Genomic DNA, 21753 nt, shown 5'->3' on the forward strand with positions numbered 1-21753 from the left:
TTCTTGGTTTGTATTTTGGCCAGCCAGGGCTAAAGTCAAATGCAAGAGCAGCGCAGTTAAGACTGTTCAGCTTCACTCCGGCGAGTACCAACTCAAGGGCATGTGGTTTTTACCAGGAATATGTGTGATTTGTATGGATTTATTTTTCAACAGCGCAGAAGAATAATGAAGGCTTCCTAGCGTCACATGGACGTCTCTGTTTCTATTTGTTTTACGTAGGCCTCAAATGTTCCACTATGTCTGGCAACATGTGTTGATGAGTTGATTTATCCACCTTGTTTTCCAATTTGTAATGACAGCTTGAAATTAAAAGACAGTTTTAAAAGGTGTAAATAAATGGGTAAGGAGGCCCCAGTGGACAGAAATGATGTGACTCAAGTTCCTCACGTGAAAAAGCCCTCCCTGAGCTCTGCAAAACCAATACGGATAAACTTTAAAGTACCCCCACATCCTATTTCACCCGGGCTGAATCTTACTTTACCCCATAAATGGGATGATCTGAATATCCCCATCTGGCATCCATGAAAAGTGGAAATCTCCATAGAGGTTCAACTAAAATGTCATTAGGTAATTAGATTGAATACTCAGTGGCTGCAAATCCACTCACTTACTAGAAGAAATTTAGTTCTGCCTAATTTTTTCCCCTATATTTTATTTTATAATGAAATCTTAGGAATTCATTTTTAGGGAAATACAAAAAAATAGTAAAAAATCTTAATTAGTGGATAAAGCAAAAAGTACTTCTACAAAATCTAGGCAGAAACCCCTGGCTACATTTTTGCGTCGTTTGGCGGGGTCCTGGTTTAGGCATTCAACGGGGATAAAGGCACTGCGATGCTTCTCCTTGTCCTTGCTTCTTTGCATCCCCCACTCACCTCCGTATTTCTAAAGCCTCTTTTGTGGCTGACGCAGATGGGTTTTTAACATTTGAACATTTTGGTTTAACAAATCTTTTTAACATTTTGGTTCAGCAGTCCAGCACCTTTCCCCTTTCTCTGTATCTATTGTCTTTGTAATACAGACCTGCTCAGTTGTTCATGTTTTGCATTAGGGGTTACCCCAATTTAGCAATATCTGCGGGATGCTCCCTGCCCCCACCCTTTTTCTGTTTTTGTTTTCGCCGTGTCTATTTCTTGGAGAGCTTTCTTTCCTACCCCAGAGCATAATCTACCACTTGTACTTCTTCTGACATATGAGGATTTTAAATCTTTCCTTATTATTTGTCTTCTTTTTACTTGTAGTTGGTCCCCATAGCCCTCGACCCATCTCTTGTGTTTTCAGTTATGCAGATGTCTGTAATGAAAGGGAACACTTGGGAGCATCACAGAGAAAACACAGCTATTCTACCATAACCAGAGGTACAGTGTTAAATGATTTTGAGGAAAAAAATAATAATAAAAATGCTAGAAAGCAAATTGAAAGAAGTCAAAGCCTGGTGTAGTAATTCAAAAGAATTAAGCCGATGAGACATTCACAAAGCCATATGTACACAAACATAAATACCGCAGGTCGTACCCAGAGCACTGTCTGGAGAGATTTGCACGTTGTTGCTCTTCGTGAATATACGTCAGCATATAATCTCTTAATACAAAGGGAATGAGGGCCCTAACAACCTTTTTATCTTGACATATTGGTGAGTGGGGCATTAACCAAGAAAAGTGTCCGTTTTTAGAGGAATGGATGAGGATACTACTATGGTGAAAAGTTATACAGAATCTCTGCAGTATTCCAGAGCCCAGCTGAAAGGGACTGATTCAGGGAATTATTTTCACAAATGCTTTCAAACTCATTGACTTCTCTTCTTTTGTAGATCAGACAAAAATGGCATTGATGTACAGACTCATTTTTAAGACAGCGATCTGGTGCTTTCACTGTGCAATGGCTCCAGTAAACTGGCCACCATCATCCTATATCTAAAAATTTCTCATCTTGGGCCCCTGGGTGTCTCAGGTGGTTAAGCGTCTGGCTCTTGGTTTTGGCTCAGGTCACGATCTCATGGTTTCATGAGTTTGAGCCCTGAGTCAGGCTCTGCACTGACAATGCAGGGCCTGCTTGGGATTCTCTCTCTCCCTCTCTCTCTGCCTCTCTGCTGCTCTTCTCATGCTGTCTCTGTCTCTCTCAAAATAAATAAATAAACTTAAGAAAATAAAAAAACTTCTCATCTAATATATTATTTCCTTTTTTATAGAGATCTTCAAATGTGAAATATACACAATTCTGTTATTTCAAGTCTAGACATTTGGACAATTTAGGTAAAGTTACTCTTGTATATACATACCTCTGAAAGTATTCATTAAGGGGATCTTGGCTCCCAAGAATTAGTTTTCTTAAGATTTCAGCGTTACAAACATTTTCACTGTTTCCTTTTGAGCTCCCTTTGTTCATTATCATGATAGCAATGCAAATTCTTTGAGAATCAAACAAGCAGTTAGCTAGAATGAATGTGGGCAGGTTAAACCAGTCACCGCCACTCAGTAGATGTACTGATCTATCAAGTAACAATCATCACATCACATTAAGTGATGACAATGCTTAGAACTTTAATAAGGAGTGAACTGTTTTCAGATATTTTGAAACCCACAAATAACCATGTAGAACGAAAGCTGGGGCAAATTGGAATTTAAAAGGCATGCTTAAAGATCTAAAAATACAAAATGAAAAACAGCACTTGAAAATATACACTCGGCAATGGCAATTGAAGTTATTTTAACTAATTAGTATCACTCATTTTATGCTCAGAAAAATTTGGGGACGGGGTATTATTCTAAGTGGTGATTTTGCTAATAATACATTAACATTATTGTTATGTATGTTTATCAAAAATCAAAAAAACCAACACCCATGTTGAATTTGAGGGATAAGAATATACTTCTAGGCATACTAATATAGCCTGAGGAAAAACTTTCCTATTCAGTTAAAAATTAGTTAAGGTCCTAAACCATGAAGCAAGTGTATAAATCTTGCCTACAGAAGGAAGAATCTTTACCATGCTGACAAGCAAAGAAATCCGTTTCCTGTTTGAGCTACATGGATGTGAGCCATTGACAATGATGCAATGAAATAAATGACTTTCTCCATTAGTAGTGGTTTATTTTGTGAGGAGGCAAAAATAACGGGTTAGTTAAAAGGATACCTAAGTGAAATGTGTGGACCTGATGTCATGCTCAAGGAGCCTGGTTTAACTTTAAGGAACTTTGTGAGTAAATGCACGTTTCCATTTGCCAGTGGTGATTCTTCCAAGATTTAGGAATAAGTGATTTTCTCTTACCAACAGATTAGAAACAAGCGAAACATACAGAAAATATTTGTCTCCACTGAAAAAACAACTTTCTATCTAGGTTTTTTTTTTTTATCTCATCCAAATGAATAGAACTTCACTTTGGTAAAGAGTATTATTCTTTCCTCCCTGCCCCCATCTTTACTGAGGTATTATTGACCAAGTTGTATATACTTAAAGTAATATAACTTGATATTTTGATGTGCTTATACATTGTGAGATAATTGCCATGAGCAAGTTACTCAACACATCCATCACTTCACATGGTTACCTTGTGTGTGTGTGTGTGTGTGTGTGTGTGTGTATGTGTGATGAGCAAACCCCAGCAAATTTCAAGTATACAATCCAGTATTGTTAACTAGAGTCACCACGCTGTACGTTAGGTCCCTAGAACTTATGCATCTTGCATAACTGAAACTTTGTATTCTCTGAATCGCATCTCCCCACTTCTCTCTCCACCAGTCCCTGGCAATTACCATTCTATGCTCTGCTTCCATGAATTTGACTATCGGAAAGAACTCCCAACTCTACACATCCCAATTTTGTAAGAGATATATAAGGTATTTTTATGTGTTTGATACATAGTAGCTGCTGAATTAATGCTGCTAAATTAGATAAAGGAATTACATGGTCAACCTGGTCATATGGAGTAGAATTTGGTTCATGTTCTTGAATGATAAATGAAAGAAAGTAAAAAATGGATAATATAGCAAGCTTTCTAGGTTAAGGAAATTCATTTAATCTTGAGCAATGAATAGAAACTTGTAAAATACGGATAAAAATGTGTGCAGCAGGTACACATGTAAGAAATTACAAAATGTGAACGCTTAGATTTGCAAAGCCATTTATTTATATTATGAAACAAGTCATGTGATTGAATCTGTTCCACTTCAAGTTATGCATATTTTTCCAGAAGCCAGCAGGATCTATGAGAAAGAGCACATTACCTGAGGTTTGTAATTGTGGCAATAATTATGGCAGCAGTTCTGCCAACCTCTCAGGCTAGTGTCTGGCATCCAGCCGACTTGTAAATCAGACCCTTTGTTTGCTGGCTGTTGGATGCAGGACAAGTCAATTAACAAAGCTCCCTACTCTGTAGGTGCAGCGGTAGAGACTTGACCTACATTAGCTCCGTTTTCATAACTCTGAGAATTTCACAAATTAAAAACCTGAGCCTCAGAGAGGTCCGACAGCCATATATAAAGTGCATAGCTCAATCCTTGGCATACAGAAAGCTCGTTTTAAAATACTGTCACCCCGTGATCAAATGCTAACAGGGAGGCACTGCAGACTAATGGTCAAGGGGGCCTGCTCTGGTCTGAAACTCATTGGGCTGGGGTCACATCCCAGCTCTGCCACTTATTTGTGAACTTGAGCAAGATACAGCGTCTCCATGCCTTGGTTTCCTCATTCATAAGGGCTTATAACTTGATCTCTTTCATTAAGCCGTCTGCAGCGTCAATGAAATGACACATGGAAAGCACTTCTCATATTACCAAAATAAGATTTTGTGAAAGCAATCATTTTGTAATGACGTATAATTCAATATAATAATAGCTCTTTTTCAAAAAGAATAACGCCACAACTCAAAATAAGGAAACTACAGAAGTGAGATGACACTATTTTGTAGTGAGTACAGGAAGGGCTTGCATTTTAATTCAAAAGTGTCTTAGCATTTTTCTTTTTTTCCATATTAAAAAAAAGTGTTTCGGAGGCCATGTAGGAAAGTCAATTTTTAAATGTGTGTTCCAGTAAATAACCAGACAAGCTAAAAATTTTATGATTGATTGAAATAATTGATTGCAGCCTGCCAATTTTTCCTTTCTTAATTATAAAATACAATTTCCGTTTTGTGCTTTCCAACCCAAGGTTTACAAAAGCTGAGAGAACTCTTCTGCTCAGCCTCTGATTATATCAGCAGTGCCACTTTTTCAGGTCCTATCAGATTGGGCTTGGATGATAATTACTTGGGAAGTGTTTGATCTCAATGATGAATACATGATTAGTTTTTCATGAAATCAGTCAACCACACCACACAGCACTACTCATGTGAAACCTTGTTGATTTAGCTGTTAGAAAGCACACATCTCCCTCAGTTCAGATATGGGACATCAGTCTTTGGGGAAAAGAGGGTGGAAAAAGGGCAAGTTTATGGGTAATGATATTGCAGAGGCAGATATTTAAGGTTTGCTAATTTTCTTCTCAATTATACTCCTCTCTTGCCTACCGCATGACCACAGATTCCATCTCAGCTGTGGAATATATTTTTCTTTAAAAAAAAACAAGGTTTCATGACACCTTTGCTATCTCTCAACCCCTTAGAGGGTTTTACCCTGATGAATAATATTTTATATGTGAAATGTTTATGTGATTTTTCACGGAGTGATAACCTCGCTACCGCTTAACTTTGATGCATTGCGAGCACTGGTGTTCTTCACTAAAGTGCTTTTACACACCCCTCCCATAAATATATGGCTACTTTTCCTAAAAGGCCTGGGTTGAGGGTATTTTGTTTCTTTGTTGATTTGTATCTCTGTGTGTGTGCGCTTTTCTATGATATAGGCTGTTTTTCTAAGAGTCAATGTTACTTGCATTTTCTTAAATTTCAAGTGATCTACTACTCAGAGATCAGATAAAAGGATTCAATTGTCAGTCTTTACACAGCATGCATTTGTTTAAAGAAGTAGAAGCATTGCACTTTGAAAGAAAAAGGAAATAGATTTTGTTTATTTTCTGTCTTTGCCTGACCTATTGACTTCAAAAAAAAAAGCCCTAAAATAAAGAATTCTCTAGATTATTTTTAAGGAAACGATGCTATATAAAAATAAGGTTTCAAATCTTTAGCTTCATTCTCATAATTAAAAACTCAGTTACAGGAAGAACATACAACATTTCTATTTCATTTGTGTCATCCTCTTTAAAACAAAATCTTCAACATGTCAATAATATTTCAGCAAGGTACCTGACTGGAAAAAGTATGTCTAGTTCTTTTTGGGTAAATGAAGGTGGAGATTTAGTAAGGTTGGCTAAATATTTCAAAATCCAAACCCTAGCTTTAAAGCAATAACTGAGACACTGGAGTATTTTAGACCAGGGTTTCTCAGCTTCAGCACTGTTGACATTTTGGACCAGATCACAATAATTCTTTGTTGTGGAGGCCATCCTGTGCATCGTGGGATTCTTGACCACTTTCCTGGGGTCTACCCACTAGATGCCAGTAATCGCCCCCCCCCCGGACCCCAGACTTGACAGTCACTAATGTCTCCAGACATTGCCAAATGACCTATGGGAACAAAATTGCCCCCAACTGAGAACTACTACTTTAGACAAGAAAATTTGAGGATGGGCATACGTTATCTGAATAATTGTCTTTACTTCCTCTTACAGATAAGTTTATTTTTCTTATGGAAGATGAAAAATGCTACAGACCTGTATCATTTCTTTAACAGAAAAGAAATCAAACATTAATGCATGCTAATGAGACATATTTTTCCAGTAGATAAAGAATAGACTGAATAATATGCAAATGCCAATGACTAGTTACTAGCCTCTCTTCATGTTTATAATCAGGTAGTTCTACAGCTGAAACTTAGTGTTTGGGATTTGAAAACAAAGTAGAAAGAATCCATTCAAAAAGTATAAAAGAGCAGAGAGTTCATTGTGGTGATAGGTTTTGAATAAATTTGATAAATTCAAACATCACAGTTAGGTCATTTTATGGATAGAAAGTGTCTAAACGTATCCCTATTATGCTAGGAAAAGGTATGCTGTCTTCACAACATCGTGAATATGAGCGAAATTGCAAATGAGCGAAAACCGTGGTGTGGTTACCGAAAGACCACCCCAGTGCTGTAAAATCTTCATGGGCTCCTCACATAGCCATGATCTCATTATTCTGTTCCAAAGGAAGAACAGGCAGGCTGACAATAAAAAATTTTTTTAAAAAATTTAAAGATTAAACTGTAGTATAATGCAATTTCTGTCATTTGGAGCTAATGAATGCATTTCAGTGTTGAGTAGCAACCACGGTAGTAACGACCCAAACACCACTGATTTGGAGTAATAAATTTTAGGACATGGCAGACTCATATTAGTATAATAAGCTCAAACATTCATTTCGCATTAAGAAAACATATAGCCACCACTAGACCATCAAGATACCTATTTTTTTTCTTCCAGCAGAGCCACTTGGCTTTAAAAAGGAATCCATAGCACTCATTGTATTTAAGTCTAAACTAACCCTGAAACGCAACTATGGCAAACTGGCTGTCGTCACCATGGCCAAAGGTGCGGCTTGATTATCAAAGCAATTGTTTATTACTATTGAATATGACGTCGTTATCATCGGTTTAATTTTTTCCCTGTAATTTACTCAAACAATTCATCAAGATCTCCAAATCCGTGTGTTGGCTGCTTCAAAGAACGCTCGCTTTGGCAGCACATGGGCTAAAATTGGAACAATCTGTAGAGGATTAGCATGGCCCCGAGCAAAGTCATGAAGCATCTCATATTTTTTTAAATGCCTTCATAACAGCTAAAATATCTAACATTCACTGAAGTTTTAAAATGAGAGTTTACAACGTGCCAAGAGGTATGATAAACTCTTTACATATGTCGGTTCTTGTACTTTTTAAAAAAAACCCTATGAGGCGGGTGCCATCATTACCCTGACCTGCAGATGAGGAACCTCTGAGGGAATGCAGCTGGGATTTGAACAAAACAGACTGTCTCTGGAATTTGCTATCTTAACCGTTAACCTATATATCTCTAAATGTGTTTTATTTTAATTTTTTGAATGTTTATTCATTTTGAGAGAGAGAGAGAGAGAGAGAGACTGAACACGAGTGGGGGAGGGTTAGAGAGAGAGGGAGACAGAATCCGAAGCAGGCTCCAGGCTCTGAGCTGTCAGCACAGAGCCTGACGTGGGACTTGAACTCACGAACTTCCAGACCATGACCGAGCCAAAGCTGGACATTTAACCAACTGAGCCACCCAGGCGCCCCTCCTAATGTGTTATATAACAGTAAACATGCATCACCTTATGCTTTTGTTCAATAAGTCTGTAAAATAAAGGGTTACAATGGTTACTTAAGTCATGCCTTTGGTGAACTGAGGCCCAGAAGGATTGAGGAATCAGCTTAAAATCACGTAACTAGAAAAAATTCAGTCATTTTGCATACAACTCACATTCCTTAATTCAGAGCCAGCCTGCCCTTCCCCACCATTTGCACCAGCATACGTGTGTGTGATTCTTCCGAATAGCTGTGATGATTTTGCCCCGATCCACACCTGGCCACTCTTTCTCCCTGGATCCTGTCTGTGACTGAGAGCACACATTTGTGAGCTACACGCATAAACTGGACCCTTGGCCTTGTCAGCCCCCTGAACCAACAGTCTGCAGAGAAAGTATTCCAAAACAGGAGACTAAAAAGAATCGTGTAGAAGCATAGTATGCCTTCTTTTTCTGATATTTCTATCTTGGCCGCTAATCACAAATTATAATACAACTCTAATTTCAACTAGATTCCTAGGAAACGACTCCAAGCCTTAATACATTGCCATTATTCCACTGCTATCACAGACAGACAAAAAGCCCACAAAGTCTTACAACACTGGTAGTGGTCCAGGAATGAATACTAGCAAAGCTGGCCGCATGGGCTCGGCCCACCCCTGTGTGACAAGGAGTCACCACTAAGCTAACGCTTCTTTGCATCACACGTGTTGAAAAAACTTATAGGCAAAATTGTATCTCTTTACTGCGGCTCACATTTACCATCAGGCGCACCGATGGATGGATTCATCGCTGAGGGTAAGGAGGCAGCAGCTTGGAGCACCGTGACTGGAGGGCTGGGGCTACAGCTACTTTTGCCACAAGACGCTTCTCCTTGGGCGTTGTAGATCATTTCCGCACGAGGAGCTGCCTTGGGTGGTAGGCTAATAGGACTAACGCCAGGGTGGCCGTGACCGTGTGCATGTAAGTAAGTGACTAGAGATGGATTTAGTAATAGAAACAATAAGGAGGGCCAATTCAGCCACAAAGGCCAGTTAGAAGAAGAAAAATTATGTTCACCATAATTTGGGGTCTCCAGATAGGCCCGGGTAAAGGAAGCCTTGTCCTTTGAATGCATGAAAACCAAGCCTTCTGTATCTAGGAGGCCATCCAGAGTAAAGTCACCTTTCTACAGAAATTGAAAATGTTTGTAGCCCTAGGGAATGAACACAGACCTCTGAATCGAGGAGAGGCAAGAGATTGGAAGAATTGCTTAAATAAGTGAAAAAATGATAAGGAATGTACATCAAGCCTCCTTCTGAGCAGGGGATGATTGCACTAAACGCTATTTCTGGCTGTTAAGAAAATAGAGCCTAAAATTACAGTCTATAAATAATAAATTTTCACAAAATAAAGAAAGGATAGGGAGGACTCTGTACAAGTTGTCTGAGGATGGTACAGATGGAATCCGCTGATCAAAAGGAAATCAGAATCAGAGAATCAGCTATTCTAGAACTATGAAGGATAGTCAGTGACTGAGATCAATGTTTCTCATTTCAAGTAAAATCTCCCTAATTTGAAACCCAAGGGACCACAACAACAGCTTTTGAATTAACGAAGTTTCAGTTTATCCTTTTTGTTTGAATTAAAGAACAGCAGAGAAATAGCCTTGAATTACATCTTGTTTTAAATAAGCCAATATTGAAGTAATGAAGTCTTTACATCTTATTTTAACAAGTAATTCAGATTCTCCAAAAGAACTTATGCAACTCCATTTATTCATCCATTTCCTACCTGCTGCCTAGTATGTGCCCAGGTCTTTGGCTGAGGTCACCTCACATGGTTAGCGGTTTTCATGGGACCAATTCACTTTCTGATAGAATGGGTGGACGTTTAAAGGATGGTGACTCAGTATAGCACTTGAAGCTGAAAAACATTTCTTTCTTTTTTGGACCTGAACAGCCATTGACCACAGCCATGGGAAAAGAGTTTATTCACAGGAATTAGGAACAGATTTGTGAAAAGAGTTCTGTGTTTCAGAAAGAAACGAGGTCCATTTCAGGGAACCGGTTATTTTCATTTCCTCACCATAGACTCAGTGTGGTCTGCTAACTGATAGAAGAGTCTTACCCAAAGTCCGGCTCTTAGACAGAGACGTGAACAGTGATTTTGGCAGATAAACTAAGGTAACTGTAGAGCTTCCTAAGAGAACCACCACTAAAAATTGCCAAGGCTGGTTCAGACTGCTTACACAGGGTTTAAAGACAGGATCATACTGCCTACAGAATGTCATTTGCAACGTATGTGCATACTTTAATTTTTTTTATTGTTTTTTTATTATTATTTATTTTTGGGACAGAGGGAGACAGAGCATGAGCAGGGGAGGGGCAGAGAGAGAGAGGGAGACACAGAATCTGAAGCAGGATCCAGGCTCTGAGCTGTCAGCACAGAGCCTGACGTGGGACTTGAACTCACGAACTTCCAGACCATGACCGAGCCAAAGCTGGACATTTAACCAACTGAGCCACCCAGGCGCCCCTCCTAATGTGTTATATAACAGTAAACATGCATCACCTTATGCTTTTGTTCAATAAGTCTGTAAAATAAAGGGTTACAATGGTTACTTAAGTCATGCCTTTGGTGAACTGAGGCCCAGAAGGATTGAGGAATCAGCTTAAAATCACGTAACTAGAAAAAATTCAGTCATTTTGCATACAACTCACATTCCTTAATTCAGAGCCAGCCTGCCCTTCCCCACCATTTGCACCAGCATACGTGTGTGTGATTCTTCCGAATAGCTGTGATGATTTTGCCCCGATCCACACCTGGCCACTCTTTCTCCCTGGATCCTGTCTGTGACTGAGAGCACACATTTGTGAGCTACACGCATAAACTGGACCCTTGGCCTTGTCAGCCCCCTGAACCAACAGTCTGCAGAGAAAGTATTCCAAAACAGGAGACTAAAAAGAATCGTGTAGAAGCATAGTATGCCTTCTTTTTCTGATATTTCTATCTTGGCCGCTAATCACAAATTATAATACAACTCTAATTTCAACTAGATTCCTAGGAAACGACTCCAAGCCTTAATACATTGCCATTATTCCACTGCTATCACAGACAGACAAAAAGCCCACAAAGTCTTACAACACTGGTAGTGGTCCAGGAATGAATACTAGCAAAGCTGGCCGCATGGGCTCGGCCCACCCCTGTGTGACAAGGAGTCACCACTAAGCTAACGCTTCTTTGCATCACACGTGTTGAAAAAACTTATAGGCAAAATTGTATCTCTTTACTGCGGCTCACATTTACCATCAGGCGCACCGATGGATGGATTCATCGCTGAGGGTAAGGAGGCAGCAGCTTGGAGCACCGTGACTGGAGGGCTGGGGCTACAGCTACTTTTGCCACAAGACGCTTCTCCTTGGGCGTTGTAGATCATTTCCGCACGAGGAGCTGCCTTGGGTGGTAGGCTAATAGGACTAACGCCAGGGTGGCCGTGACCGTGTGCATGTAAGTAAGTGACTAGAGATGGATTTAGTAATAGAAACAATAAGGAGGGCCAATTCAGCCACAAAGGCCAGTTAGAAGAAGAAAAATTATGTTCACCATAATTTGGGGTCTCCAGATAGGCCCGGGTAAAGGAAGCCTTGTCCTTTGAATGCATGAAAACCAAGCCTTCTGTATCTAGGAGGCCATCCAGAGTAAAGTCACCTTTCTACAGAAATTGAAAATGTTTGTAGCCCTAGGGAATGAACACAGACCTCTGAATCGAGGAGAGGCAAGAGATTGGAAGAATTGCTTAAATAAGTGAAAAAATGATAAGGAATGTACATCAAGCCTCCTTCTGAGCAGGGGATGATTGCACTAAACGCTATTTCTGGCTGTTAAGAAAATAGAGCCTAAAATTACAGTCTATAAATAATAAATTTTCACAAAATAAAGAAAGGATAGGGAGGACTCTGTACAAGTTGTCTGAGGATGGTACAGATGGAATCCGCTGATCAAAAGGAAATCAGAATCAGAGAATCAGCTATTCTAGAACTATGAAGGATAGTCAGTGACTGAGATCAATGTTTCTCATTTCAAGTAAAATCTCCCTAATTTGAAACCCAAGGGACCACAACAACAGCTTTTGAATTAACGAAGTTTCAGTTTATCCTTTTTGTTTGAATTAAAGAACAGCAGAGAAATAGCCTTGAATTACATCTTGTTTTAAATAAGCCAATATTGAAGTAATGAAGTCTTTACATCTTATTTTAACAAGTAATTCAGATTCTCCAAAAGAACTTATGCAACTCCATTTATTCATCCATTTCCTACCTGCTGCCTAGTATGTGCCCAGGTCTTTGGCTGAGGTCACCTCACATGGTTAGCGGTTTTCATGGGACCAATTCACTTTCTGATAGAATGGGTGGACGTTTAAAGGATGGTGACTCAGTATAGCACTTGAAGCTGAAAAACATTTCTTTCTTTTTTGGACCTGAACAGCCATTGACCACAGCCATGGGAAAAGAGTTTATTCACAGGAATTAGGAACAGATTTGTGAAAAGAGTTCTGTGTTTCAGAAAGAAACGAGGTCCATTTCAGGGAACCGGTTATTTTCATTTCCTCACCATAGACTCAGTGTGGTCTGCTAACTGATAGAAGAGTCTTACCCAAAGTCCGGCTCTTAGACAGAGACGTGAACAGTGATTTTGGCAGATAAACTAAGGTAACTGTAGAGCTTCCTAAGAGAACCACCACTAAAAATTGCCAAGGCTGGTTCAGACTGCTTACACAGGGTTTAAAGACAGGATCATACTGCCTACAGAATGTCATTTGCAACGTATGTGCATACTTTAATTTTTTTTATTGTTTTTTTATTATTATTTATTTTTGGGACAGAGGGAGACAGAGCATGAGCAGGGGAGGGGCAGAGAGAGAGAGGGAGACACAGAATCTGAAGCAGGATCCAGGCTCTGAGCTGTCAGCACAGAGCCCAACACGGGGTTCGAACTCACAGGCCGTGAGATCATGACCTGAGCTGAAGTCGAACGCTTAACTGACTGAGCCACCCAGGTGCCCCATACGTGCATACTTTAATCATCATTCTGGCTTAGGAGTAAAGCATTTGGAGAGTCCTAAGTGGGTTAATTAGAAGATAAACAATAAAAACCTAGGTATCTCCAAGCCCTTTGCAGTCCAATGTGATAGCCACTAGCCCCATGTGGCATTGATCACTTGAAATGTGGCTACTCTAAAATGATAAAATACACATCAATTTCAAAGACTTAGCATAAAAAAAGAATCTATACTATCTCAATAATTTTTATATTGTTTACAGATTGAAGTGATAACATTTTGGATATGTTAGGTTAAATAAACTATTTTATTAAAATTAATTTTACTTGGTACCTTTTACATATTGCTAATGTGGCTACTAAAAAATTTTAAATTACATGTGGTTCACATACACAGCATTCTATGGGACATGTTACCCTGGAAAATCCATGAAATATATATAGGGCACTGTTTTTTTTCTACTCGAAAGGATTCATTTTCTTGTTGCATCCACATTACAACCCAAGGACTTGGCCATTATCATTCTTCTTTTTATAGATGTGAAAACTTAAGGGTTATGAAGTATGCCCTAAGTCATACAAGTAGTAGTTGGTGGAACTAGTTCTGCCTCACACCCGAATCTATGCTTTGTGTCAACGCTGTTCAAGCATCTGTCTTTAATATTCTTCTGGAGTGATCTTTTAATGAGACATGTGTGAGATGTGCCTAGGACCACTGAACAGAACTGAAACACACAATTTGTTAAACATACTTGAAACAAGTACAAACAGCACACTGGGTAGCCAGAGTGGTATGCCAGTGTTTTCTGCAAATTGTTCCTCATAGGTATTAAGGATGGACAGGAGTGGATGGAAACGTGACAAAGTAAGACAGTAAGACAGAAAGTAAGACAACTCTGTGTCCAGGCATTCCAGGCATTCCCCCTGGTTACTTCATTTATTCCTCAAAGCAACTCTTAGAGATAGGATAGCCTCGGAGTGGTTAAGGGATTTGCTTAGTATCTCAAGGCTAGCTGGTCAGTAACAAAGCCAAGACAGAACTCATTTCTGATTTCTTTCCCTAGACCACAATGCTTTGGGTCCTCCTTTTGATCCATGCCCAACTTTCGGGCAGCTTGTCTACACACTGTGTTACCAGCTACTCTGTTTCCATAACACATTGTAGTCCGTGACCCAAATTGACCGAGGGTAGGGTCTGCCTGAGAGAGAGAGAGAGGACACAGCCACAGCTTTCCTCAGAATGGGGCAAGATACAAGCATTAAATTTCCCTTGCCAACACCTGTGGTGTTTAGAGTTGGAAGAAAATAATAAATCTTGATGGAACACGAAGATGTGAAACAAGGTAAATAGCTCACAATGGAATTTAAGTTTCAGGGACGAGCTTGAAAATAAGAGCTGGGGCGCCTGGGTGGCGCAGTCGGTTAAGCGTCCGACTTCAGCCAGGTCACGATCTCACTGTCCGTGAGTTCGAGCCCCGCGTCGGGCTCTGGGCTGATGGCTCAGAGCCTGGAGCCTGTTTCCAATTCTGTGTTTCCCTCTCTCTCTGCCCCTCCCCCGTTCATGCTCTGTCTCTCTCTGTCCCAAAAATAAATAAAAAACGTTGAAAAAAAATTAAAAAAAAAAAGAAAATAAGAGCTAAGATGTAAGGTCAAAATAGAAGAAATCAGAGGAGACAATGATATCTAGAAGTGGAGGCCTGAGAAATTCTTCAGGCAGTGGGCAGAAATCTGGTACCATATTTAATGAGGTTCCCCGGCTGACCTGAATGGACGTTCAGGATACACCTAATGAAAGGTGGGTCTAAAATGAAATGGACATTGGTTCATGCTGATCCATACCATCTGTGATGGGCCAATCAGTTCTTGTAGCTGAAGTAAAACACCAGAAAGAAAGAATTTTCTATCTATGTATATAATTGTGTAACTCTGTGTTGACTATTCAGTTTTGCTATTTCATAGAGTTCCTTAACTCTGGTCACTCCAGTTCCCATTAGCAGCTTCACAGATTTCAGAAGTTCTAGAAAGTTCATTGTGCCTTCATTGCTGCCCACGTTCCAAGTGCCAGTGGCTAGGCCCCACGGTTCGTGTGACTTGGAGAGTCTTCCTTCCAGCCTTCTGAATCTCTGCTTGACTTCCAAGGCCACGCTGTTGATCACTCTGCTGTCACATGGGGTTTGTATATAGGAGAAGGAAATAAAGCTTTGAAGATCAGTTGAGATCAAGGTGAAGAACAATGTATTTTCCAAGATAAGGAGTTTGCCATTTATCCTCAAGGCAATGGGGGGACATCAAAATTGTGTGAACAGTGAAGTGGCATCTCAAAGTGTGTTTTACAATGATTCATTTCTGTTTTAGTGGATTTAGAGTTAAATGTGCCCAAACTGGAGTGCTATTAGCTATAGTGTGTTCCTTTATTAAAATTTAATCCACACTGCAGTTATCATTCATGTATAACCAAACACATGGCAATTTCATTGAAAGAACAAGTTTTACTCCTCTTTTGGAGGAATTTCTAAACACATGAAAGCTTTTTCTAAACACGTGATAGCTTTTAAAGCTACCCTGTTATTGCAGGGTATTAAACTAAAACTATGTGTCCTGTATTTTATTTAAAAAAAAGGACTCTATTTTAGAGTTGTTTTGGGGTCACATGAAAACTGAGAGGAAAGTACCGAGTGTTCCCGTGCTTCTCCTACCCCCACACGTGCACAGCCTTCTCCTTGATCAACATCTCCCACCACAATGGTACATTTGTTACAATTCCTGAACCTACATTGATATGTCCTATATTTTCTATCAGTTGATCAAAGCACACGCTATTTGCTTCCCAAGTCGAAAAGATAATTGAAATGAGCCAATTCTAGTTTTTAAAACTTTAGCATATTCTATGTATGTAACTTTGTCTTAGACTGTGTTATTCTATACCATGTTCAAACAGTAATAAATAGGGTGGTAAGTGAAATAGAAAGTTCTAAGATTTTATGGCAGACTTTTCCCTATAAAATTTTAAAGAAATGTCAAGCACATTAAACCAGATAACCACTGAAATGTGTACATGCAAGTCTTCCAGACTTCAAAAATATAATGCTTTTAGACAGGCTTTGTTGTGTGGTTGTTCTGAATCTTCCTGGCATTTATAACAAATACCAGGCTCAAAAAAATGTCAGTTTCATTATAATAAGAGCCAACATTGACTGAGACTCTATTATGATCTAGGCATTGTTTATTCACTCATTCACTCATTCATTCATTTCACAAATATTTGCTGAGGACCTAATAGATGTTAGACCACTCTTAGGAATTTAGCACTCTAAATGCCGGTTAGGTAGCACTGAATAAGACAGACAAATATCTTGACATAATGAAACTTTCACCTAGCAGAGATGGTATATTTGTGTTTGGGACTTTTTAACATATGAGGTAGTATTATATATTTTCTGCTGATGAGAATGATAGAACTAACGATGAGGAAGGAGAGAGGATAATTGTAGATGTGGGCACAATGAGTCAGTGAGAAGGGAAGGAAACAGAGCAGATATACATTTTTCTGGCCCTAAAATTTATGCTCTTTCCATTCCACCATATTGTTTGCAAAAAATTATAGATGTATTTAGATATATATGTGTAACATGTATATGTAATATATATAATTTATATACGTAATACACACACACACACACACACACACAAACACACGTCTGTGTGTCTTCATCCTCCTTGGCATTTTACACGTATATTCATATACATGTTCTCATATATGTATATGAGTAAAGTGCTATGCAGGATAAAAACGGAATTGTTTAGCATCTTTTTCACGAGAGATGCTTAGTAAATTAAGCATAAATGTTTTAATGGATAAATTTAAGGGATTTATGGATTTATTAATGGATAAATATATACTACGCATTACAGACATTTATACATAACACATGCATTGTATATAACATATACACATTTGAGTTTATACATAACTATACGAATATATTTGCTCTTTGAAAGTCATCAAAATTTTATAGTTGTTTATGCTACCTAGAGGTGAAGATTTAGGAAAATTTCTCATTTTCTGAGTAATAAATGGCAGTACTGATCTGGATCCCTCGATACCCAGAAAGCTTTTTTGCAAGACTAAATGGGATTACCATCAATAGGCCCACAGGGTGTCCGGTTTTGAATTAAAATATAGAAACCTTATTTCCAAGATTTACATTACTGCCTTAACCGTAATCTAATTTTGCTGATATCATGGCCTCTAACAGACAGAAGTACTATAGAATGGCACATGCCGTGTACCCTATCTTTGTCATCCCAATCAGAAACCCCTGATCACTCCGGAGGAAAAATTGACGCATGAATTCTAAACTGCTCATCACATTCACATTTTTTCAAATGTATCACAAATCAATATTTTATTCATGAAAACATTAAACATTACATTTTTACCAAAACATTTTGTAGAACCTTGAAATTTATTCTCAAGCGGGGAGTTTCCTCTTGCTCTTTGCCTAAATACTGCTCTGCAACTGATGTATTTCCCGAGACCGGTGAGAGCAGCTTCGTTCTCCAACAGAAACAATTTACCTGGGCCGTCTGCAGACAAGGCCTGAACCCCAAGGAACTGCATTAATTGGGAACAGGCTTTGTGAGCAGACAGAGGGGCCTTGGTTTTTCACCTTCTCCCACAGGGAATGACTTTCACTGTCATTTACAGGAGCCTGGACAGAAAGGGTGGGGCTTCAAAGTGAAATACAGAGATAAATTATTTTGATACATTCTCAATATTCCCTTCTTAAATAGTCCCTGAAAACTCTTCACTCATATATAAATGATCAAACAAATGAAACAACTGAAGCCAGAGAGGAAGGCCATGTTACTGAGTCCAACTTGCTTACCCACATGTGTTTAAATACTGCAAGAACAGTGTGTTGACGGTTATGGCCTCAAAGCGAAGGACAATATATTCAGTTTGCAAGCAAATCACATTGCTATAGATTCTGATTCAGAAAATGTTCTCATAAAGAATATTCGTTCAGCTTCACAAATTTACCCACCTGAAATTTTCTCTAGTAGTACACTAACTTAGCTTTTAGATCCAGGAAAAAATACGATGGAAGACAGTATCCTCGGCTTATTTATTCTCTAGGAAAGAGGATAGTTTTATATACTTTACTCTCAATTTATGGAAGACAGACAATTCAACATGTTTATTTTTTTTTCAAGTATGAAACACTGGAGGTGTATTTTACTTAGTGTGTGCACTAAGAAAGAAGCGACTCTTCCTAAAACGTGAGTACCACGTGACCAGATCCTTGGAGGTAATATATCATGCCTGGATCTGAGTGGAAAATTTGGAAGATAATTATTAAGGTTAAAAGATCTAAAAATTGAGAGGTGAAGGATTCTGCCAACTTCGGGGCTGTCACAAATAGACTTTCCCTGTCGCTGACACAGAGAGAGAGTATTAGGTTACAGAAAAATTTGCTCTGAAAAGCTGTTAAGGCAACTTTAGCTTATTGTGGCATTACAGTATAATGCTGTGCAAGAGAAATACAATGCAAATCATAAATGTGAGTCACACATATAATTGTAAGTGTTCAAGAAACCGTTTCTAAAAGAAAGAGACAATTAATTTTTAGTAAGATCTTTTAACCTGGGCCCCTGGGTGGCTCAATCGATTAAGCCGCCGACTTCAGCTCTGGTCCTGGCCACACGTTTCATGAGTTTAAGCCCTGTGTCAGGCTCTGTGCTGATCCACTTTGGATCCTCTGTCCCCACTCTCTGTGTGCCCCCGTCAACCCCCCTCTCTGTGTGCTCTCTCTCTCTGCCTCTCAAATATTAATAAACATTTATATAAATAAATAAATAAAATCTTTTAACCCAATATATCTAAAATATATTTTTTATTGTTTATTTTTGTGAGAGAGACAGAGCACAAGCAGGGGAGGGGCAGAGAGAGATGGAGACACAGAATCCCAAGCAGGCTCCAGGCTCGGAGCTGTCGGCACAGAGCCCTCCGAGGGGCTCAAACTCATAAGCCATGAGATCATGACCTGAGCTGAAGTTGGACGCTTAACCTACTGAGCCCCCAATATATCTAAAATATTATCATTTGAACATATAATCAATAAGACATTATTGAAATATTTGCATACATTTTTTCATATTAAGTCTTCAAAATACATTAGGTACTTACACTAACGTCTCCATTGGACTAACAACCTTTCAAGGGCTTAGTAGCCACACGTGGCCAGTGGCTGTCAGTACAGACAGCGACTTGAGAGCAGGAACACACACGAAGACTTTCTTATTTTGTTCTTAGCTCTTTCTTCTTTCCTTCTTTTCTTTCTTTCCTTTCCTTTTTCTCTTGCCCCCTGTTTCTCTTCCTTTCTCTCTCTCTCCTTCCGAGTCTGTGCATGCTATGTACTGAGAATACAATAGAGCAATATAGGCCCGAGCCTTAAATTCTGAAAACGTTGCCTCCTTTCAAAAAAAAAAAAAAATTAAAAGCACTATTTAAAGATACATAAAATAGGGGCGCCTGGGTGGCTCAATGGGTTGAGTGTCCCACTTCGGCTCAGGTCACGATCTCACGGTTTGTGAGTTCAAGCCCCGCATCAGGCTCTCTGCTGACAGCTCAGAGCTCAGAACCTGGATCCTGCTTCAGATTCTGTGTCTTCCTCCCCTCCCCCCACTCCTGCTCTGTCTCTTTCTCTCTCAAAAATAAACATTAAAAAACATAAAAAAATAAAGATACATAAAATAGTATATACTAGTTTAAATTCAGCCACAAATATGGCTACAAGTTTTCTGGCAGCTGAAAGTGACAAGCATTACCAGTTACACAATTCACAGTGTATATGATCCAGAGTCACTAAGATAAACTCAAACCAGTTTCTGCAGAGGAGAATTACTCTCCTCTGACTTTATAAATCTAAAGTCTTATAAATAAGCAAAACTATGAACATAACATGGTAGACTGTTCTATAAAGGGTGCATGCAATGCTTTTCCAGAGTCACTTGAAGATCTCCAGCTCTATAACATGCAAGAAAACAGAAGTCTAGGGGCGCCTGGGTGGCGCAGTCGGTTAAGCGTCCGACTTCAGCCAGGTTACGATCTCGCGGTCCGTGAGTTCGAGCCCCGCGTCAGGCTCTGGGCTGATGGCTCAGAGCCTGGAGCCTGTTTCCGATTCTGTGTCTCCCTCTCTCTCTCTGCCCCTCCCCCGTTCATGCTCTGTCTCTCTCTGTCCCAAAAATAAATAAACGTTGAAAAAAAAATTAAAAAAAAATTAAAAAGAAAAAAAGAAAACAGAAGTCTATCATTCAGTACTCCCTGGTGACCTCATACAATACCCCGGAAAACACCTGATCTTTGTAAACTGACTTGGATCCTGGAAAAAAATTGTTTAATGAAACTGTTAGTATTGTCTTATTATGACATACATTTTATTCCATTCAAATTCCTGAACAGTTGGCTGGCCTTCTTTTTTATAGATACAAAAGCAATGAGACTCTAACCCAGAAAGACAACAGCAATATCACAGAGCTAAAACCAAGACTTGTGAACAGAAGATCATGAAAATCCATTAAAAACTTAATACAAAAGATACATGCTGTATTTTTTATCATAAATAAATACATATAGAGAACAAATTTCACTTACGTGTCACTATGCCCATCAAGTATGAAGAGCTCACAAAAAGGGAAGTGCCTTGGATTGAGGTTCTTTAAGAACTGAAATTCATTTATTTTTTTACGTGACACAAAGGGGGAGATTCATGTGGACTTACCTATAAAAAGCACCGAAAATATTTTTTTGCCACATCATTTATTTCTGCTAGAGGAGTAGCATTTAAATAGAATATTTAAATTTCCAAACAAATCGTGTTAGCATTTACACCTCTAATCAGCTAGCTGGGGCTAATATGCAACTGCCTCAAGATGCAGAGCTACCTGGGATCAGGACTGTGCTTCCCTTTGATATGGAAGGGTCTCAAATAGGTAATCCCCTCATTCTCTCAAGAGGCACAACTTTAAGATTTCAATAAATCCTAAGGTCCACGAAATGGGGCCAGTCACAGCAAGCTCCCTGCCATCCTTTCTTCCTTCAAACACACACACTAGATAATGGTTTACTCTACATTGACTCTAGTTCCATCTGAAGGCAAGAGGGCCAAGAGCAAAGAATTCGGTGCATTTATATGGTTTTTTAAGAAGGATATTGATATCATGCTACCATTATGTTCACCAGAGGACGCAACTAAAATATCAAGGGTCCCTCAAGGCTAAATGAAATGGTTAAAGATGTATTTATTGATTTCTAAAGAAATATTACCAAGGCACTGGATAATAACTCACCACTCTCATGACTGAAAGGGTCTTGGCTCTCTCTAAAGAGGAGACAGAACTCCAGAATACACAATGATGTTAA

The 21753-nt window shown here is 39.1% G+C and overlaps 1 long non-coding RNA gene across 1 annotated transcript; it reads left to right on the forward strand.

Annotated features, from left to right (window-relative positions):
- The first annotated feature begins 15427 nt into the window (after positions 1-15427).
- LOC123383838 lies at positions 15428-21009 on the forward strand. The gene is made up of 3 exons (XR_006594114.1): positions 15428-15551; positions 18546-18611; positions 20817-21009. It is a non-coding gene; the product is annotated as an uncharacterized LOC123383838 (long non-coding RNA).
- The last annotated feature ends 744 nt before the right edge of the window (positions 21010-21753 follow it).

The sequence above is a fragment of the Felis catus genome, chromosome A1 (genome assembly GCF_018350175.1).
Source record: "Felis catus isolate Fca126 chromosome A1, F.catus_Fca126_mat1.0, whole genome shotgun sequence".
NCBI lineage: Eukaryota > Metazoa > Chordata > Mammalia > Carnivora > Felidae > Felis > Felis catus.